Source organism: Haemorhous mexicanus, chromosome 6 (assembly GCF_027477595.1).
Source record: "Haemorhous mexicanus isolate bHaeMex1 chromosome 6, bHaeMex1.pri, whole genome shotgun sequence".
NCBI classification, from domain to species: Eukaryota; Metazoa; Chordata; class Aves; order Passeriformes; family Fringillidae; genus Haemorhous; species Haemorhous mexicanus.
This window is the reverse complement of record NC_082346.1, coordinates 51,716,458-51,722,457: the sequence shown is the minus strand read 5'-3', so window position 1 is coordinate 51,722,457 and position 6,000 is coordinate 51,716,458. Positions and strand designations below refer to the sequence as shown.

The following is a 6,000-nucleotide window of genomic DNA, read 5'->3' as shown; positions in this document are numbered from 1 at the left end:
TTCTTGGGCTTGTATAAAGGCCTGCTTTATAATCAGCTTGACTTCATTTTAAACAGACAAACAAAAGCATTTTCAGCCTGGGAAAAAGCTCTGAGATTCAGAACAATCACTTTCCTTGTCACAGTGATGCTTGGATCACTCTGAATCATCCTTGGACTCCCTTTCTTATCAGTAGCCCTTTTGCTCTTTGTTCACCTACTACTTTTCCATCCTTGCTAGTCCTGGGAGACAGGAGGAGACAAAAGTGTACCCTCACAGCTGCTTTCTGTCACTGTACTTTAGTTTGAGACAATCAGAGTAAGTAGATCTGTGCTCTGTTTTAGTTTCATGCTTGACTACTGTGGTGAATGATTTAAGGTCTGTGTGCCATGGAAGGAGGAAAGTAAAACTAAAGACTGCTAGACTGACAGTGTTTTAAACACTGGCATACAGCATTGTTTGGTGCAGTATGTGTTTCCAATCCCTTAAAAGACTAGATCTAAACAAATTGTTCTATAAACCTATCATGTCTTGGAAAAGGGAGACTAATATTGATGAAAGTGTAGCTCCAGACTACTGTGAGTCTCAGAGAAATCAGTATAACAAAATTGTATTTGTGGTGGGAAGGGAAGCAAGGAATAACTTTAATTATGGAATGTCATATATCAACAGCTGTCTTTGCTCTCTCTTCAGGGGACTTCCGAGAATATTTTCTTAAACTAGTTGTTGGCAACATCTATAATAAAAAAAAAAAACCAAAACTTGTGCAGAGTGGTAATGAAGAAAACCTAATCCAGTGGAATTGGACACAGGCGATTTGATTTCAAATCCCGATTTTCATGGAGCCTTGGCTTCCCCTGGCTCATTTGCTGAGTGCCCATGGGGGCATTGCTGTTAGTTACAAAAGTTAGCACTGCATCTTCCTAAACCTCCAGCCTTCCATTTTGCCACTGCTTCCTTCACACTTTTAAAGCATATTGAAGAGGCCCCCTTTAGGCACTGGAAGGTGCTCTAAGTTCTCCCCGGAGCCTTCTCTTCCATTATGACCCTGCCTGTGTGTTGCTCAGTAAACTACAGTGTGTTGCACCTGGCTGTGAGAGTAATTGATCAGGACTGGACTTTTAGGCCAGCATTGAGAGTTCACTGGGTGTGACCAGACTTAGAGTGTATCACACCATTTGTGGATTTGAAAATGTGATAGTTCTTATTGAGCGTCATTGGAATTACAATGTGCCATTTGCCCTGCATTTCTGTTCCTTAGTGTTGAATTTACTCTCACTCAGAATAAGCTCAGCTCTCCCCAGCCCCTCTGGATATCTGAGGTCAATTGGGATGAAAAGGGTGTTATTTTTCTGTCAAATTTAATGCAACCAAAAATGTGGCTGAACTCTGAGAGTGACAGGGTGTCAGGACTGATCCAGTAGCACGAAGTTGCACTTTCCCGTGGAGGTAGTCAGTCTGGAGCCAAATTAGACAAAAGGTAGAGTCCAGCATATGCAGCAGGGAGAATATGAAATGCTGGGTTTAAGTCTATGTGGTCTCTGGGTGAATAAAAGACAGGAAGTTAGCTTGATTTGCCAGCGTGGTCCTTGGCCTTGTGCTCCTGAGGATATGATGCTTTGTCATCAGCACTAAGAGTTCTTGATTCCTCACTAACTGAAGAGAGAGTTCTTGTGTAGCAACTCCCCCCACCACCCACAAAAGCCTTCTGTCAAGCAATGGGAAATGTCTTGTAGCTATAACACAACACACAAAACATGCTGAGATACTCCAATATTGAAACCTCTCAGGCTAAAGACATGTCACTGCTATGCTGCACAGAAATGTTACTCTTGCCAACAAATGCTATCCCTCCCACCCTGACTGCCATGTGACTCATTATTTGAATAACAATTTTGTATTGCTCTACCCAAGCAAACATAAAGGAAAACATCCTAATATCTTGTAATACTAGTTTGTCATCAGTTATGAGCATGAATCAATGGGTGTGTTACACTAATAAGAGAGAGCAGCTACCCTGCAGCATTTTAAGTGGTTCTCTGATACCCTACAGACATCATGCAGGCCCTCCTGTGTAGTAAACCATGCCAACACTTTTGTAGTATTTGGTTCTTTCCACCCAGTCTCTTGGGCATTCTGCTCATCACAGGAAATGCCTGAAAATGCTATATATTCACTGACTAAATACTTGTGGTTTGGTTTATAGGCAGGCTAACTGCTTCTAAAAATATATTCCTTTCTTCCAAAGAAAGAGAGATAGGGCTGCTGTTCATTCCTTTTCAGAAGCCCCTCCACCATTCCTCACTGCTTGCAGTCATTCTAACCTCTCCTTTGTCATTTAGGTGTGGTTTGTGGGCAGCTTTTTATTGTTTGAGTAATGCACTGAATGCTCCTTTACTTAATGCCTGCTGTTTGCCTGTGTGTAGGGATTTTTCCAACTCAGCATGTACAAGGTGTTTGAGGGAGTAGAATCAGAGCCATGAAAGCCTCCACATGGGGAAATGCAAAAAAGGAGCTTCATTCAAGTAATTTTTAGATACAGTGATGTATTGCTCCCCATCAGCAAGCTTTCTGAATACAAGGGGTTTAAAAGGTCTAGGTATGCAAAGTAACTTCCTAAGGGGAGGTTTCCTAAGGAATTAATCTCTGTCATTAACAGCGTTTGTCTACTCACCATGATAACTGAACCCGCTTTCTTAAGGCAAATTCACAAGATTTTATATTCTCTGTCATCTACCTATTCTAGACACATTCCTTTGGAGTGTAACCCTTTTGGATTGTATCCATTTCCTCACACTATTCCAAAGGTCATTGAGAGATAGTTGGCTCTGAATTACCATGGGCAAGGGCAGTTGCATAGGCATAGATTCAATTTTACACATTGTCTTTATGAACTTCCTCCAAGTAAATAGTCTGTCAAAGGCAAACTAGCGAATGAGTTAATTTCCAAGTTAGTTAAAAGGCTTGCCCAGTAACACAAGGAGATTACAGCATTCTCAGTGACAATTTAAAAGGTCATAGTCACCCCAAATTGTACCACTACAGTATACACTGTGGGCAGTCGAAGCTTCAAGGTCAGAACCAGCTGTAAGAGTGCAATGCTTACCATGAAGTTCTAACAAATTTTCCTGTGACCTTTTCCACTGCTGGTGAGGATAGGGATTCCTGATGCTTAGGGAACAATATAAGTACAGAGCTATTCCAGTTAAGAGTGTGTTGGCACATGGATGGCAGATCACCTCGCTGGCTGTAGGCAGAAGTGAGCCCATGAAAGCCCAGAGAATGCTGCTGGTGAAGCAGCCATCCCACCCGGCCTTAGAGAGCTATCGCCCCATGCCTCTTGCAGGACTGGGGAGCTCACCCTTCACTTTTGAACTATGTATCTCGAGGCCCTTGGCCACAGGACTGTTATGTGTAATCAGAGATTTTTATCGCAAATAGCCCGTTTTCCTGCTCCTGAGGCAGATGAACCGCCCAACTTCCCAGCAGCAGAGGGCAGCAATATAACCCCTGCCAAAGAGGACGGTTCTATGAAATACAAGGTTTTCACAGACTCATTCAGTTTGTTTACATTATATTATTGTTGAAATATGAAGAAGCTGTTCATTCTTTCCTCCTTCCCTCCCAGTGGCTCAGCACACAGGCTCATATGATTACAACTTTCTGATGCTGCGGATGGAGCACAAGATGTTAATGACTCTGGCTTCTCTCGCTGGGCTACAGAAACGACGCTGTGCTGGCAATGCACCTCCACTGCTGCTCCTTTTGCTTCTGATTTTTTTGCATAATTGAGTACACACAGTAGACTTTGTGCCTGAATCAGTACTACAGTGGAAACAGGTTTTGTTTCCTAAGTTTTTGTTGATTTTTTTCCCCCAAAATACCACTTCTTGCATCCAAATGAATTCCTGTTGGCACGGCCAGTGATGAGCTGGAGTTGTTTCGTGCACGTGTAACTGCTGAGGTGCAGGCTGCCTGCCTGCCTGCTTGCTGGCCATTCAAAAGAAACGTTAAGAGACTTCCCCACTTGTTGGCACGGATCGCCGGAGCTACCGGCACGTGCAGGGATCGCCCGGGGCTTGTCGCCCGTCGCCTGGTGTTGGGTGACTCCCAGAGCTCCGAGTCCTCCAGAACGCGACACTGTGAGAGATTCAGCTTCTCTTCTGCTGCGTTTTACTCTGCTAAAAATAGCAGAGTGCGGTGCTCACCTCGCGCCTGCCGCCGCCGCGCAAGGACAGCCCGGCCCCGCTGCCCTCGGCGGGGGCTCCGCGGCCGGCGGCGCTCGCAGGGCGGGCCGGCCCGGGTTACATAACACCGCCCGCCGGGCCGGGCCGCGGCGGCGAGGGCGGGCCCTCCGCGCAGCCCCCGGAGCGGCGGGGCCGGTGCCGGGCGGCCCCGCCGAGGCTGAGCGAGCGCCCGAGCGGCCGCAGCGCGGCGGGGGAGCGGCAGCGCGGCCCGGGGCTGCCCGCGGGGGAAGCGGCGGCGGCGGCAGTGCCGCGGCGGTGAGTGGGACGGGCCCTGCTGCGCTGGTCGGGGCCTGTTGCCGGTGCTGGGGGGCTGCGGGAGGGAGAAGCGATGAGGCAGCGGCGCCTGGGACTGCACCGTCCCGTGCGGTCCCGTCCTGTCCAGTCCCGTCTCGTCCCGCCGGGCGGGAGCGCGGCACGGCACGGGGCAGGCGGGCTCGGCGGGCTCGCTGTCAGCCCGCCCGGCTCCAGACCCGCCTCCTGTTGCTCGGCGCGCCGGGACAAAACGCGGCCGGGACAGCCCGGTCCCCGCTCGGCCCCGGGCCGGCCGCCCGTGTAACGGGGGTGGCGGGCACCGCCGGGGCCGCAGAGCGGGAGCGCCGGCAGGGCTTGTCCTTGCCAGGACAGCTCCATGGGTGCTACGGGAGGGTACTACTGTCTACTCCTGATACACCAAATACCGTAGGTGCAGTAACTGCAGCATATCTGCCTAAGTAATATACGCTAAACGGGCAAAGCCTTTTATTTAGCTTCTTTCAGAAAATCGCATCTGCGAACGAATGCCAGCCTGGTTCAGCACTTAGGCGCATTCTGCAACTTTTCTTCCTCAGATGTCAGGCTCTTGCCAAAGCCAGTTGCTCAGCGTTACTGTCACATTTCTTCATCTGTAGGTCCCCACTGCCAGGACTCTACTGCAGTTTGCAAGGTCCTTGTTCCTCTTCTCCCTTTCTACTTCTCTCCCCTTCAGACCTATTGGATACATCCTAGCTTGCCTCTGATTCCCCTTAAGGGGGTCTGACCTTGCCTCACTTTTTCTTCCTAAACAGAAAATTTTCCAGTTTTTCTATTATAAGAGCAACTAACATTCTGTGTAACTTCTGTATGTAAAGTTCCTCCATACCCCAATGTATACTGAGGCTTTGGTTTCTCATACACTGTTCTCTGCACATCCTTATTGGCTTGGCCTTGTGTGAGTTTTGTAGAGTAGATCTTTGTCCAGGAAAATTTTATTCGTAGAAATAGATCTATTAAAATAGGTTAACAGACTGAAATCTACAGGAATTGTGCATGTATGTGATCACTAATTGTGAAAATTATGGTTGCAAGACACTGCTTTATTTTGTGAGTTTATCAGAGCAAAGATGCCTGTCTTCCCCTTTGCCTCAAATCTAAGCCTGGCTGTCTTGAATCATTAATGAAAAATAAAATCACTATGCTACTCTTGCTACTTCCTTGCTGCTAGTTTTGGATGTTTCTTTTTGCCCTTGGCATGGTGTATGTAATCTGAAAATCTTTGTACGCAGTGCTTGTTTTCTGGGGAAAGAATTTTAAAAATGCCACAAAACTTTAAAAGCTGATTGGTTGCCTTCAAGTGTTTTTCTTCTTTTCCTGGAAGTGTCTCAAATCTGCAGTTGTTGAAATGCACATCAGCTTGGCACAGTCTCTGTGGCTGCCAAATGTGTAAGCCAGTTGGATCTCAAGGAAATGTAACTTATTGCAATTGGTCTTGTGGTGACTCTTTGTTCCACAAGAAACAAACATCTTTTGGTGAGTCACA

The 6,000-nt window shown here is 47.4% G+C and overlaps 1 protein-coding gene across 1 annotated transcript in view; it reads left to right on the top strand.

Moving 5' to 3' along the window:
- The first annotated feature begins 4,412 nt into the window (after positions 1-4,412).
- The window catches only part of SYNE3 (spectrin repeat containing nuclear envelope family member 3), a 64,971-nt gene continuing 63,383 nt past the window's right edge, over positions 4,413-6,000 (top strand). Inside the window, exon 1 of the mRNA XM_059850249.1 lies at positions 4,413-4,481. The gene's annotated coding sequence lies outside the window, so the exon portion shown is untranslated. The remainder of the gene's footprint in view (positions 4,482-6,000) is intronic.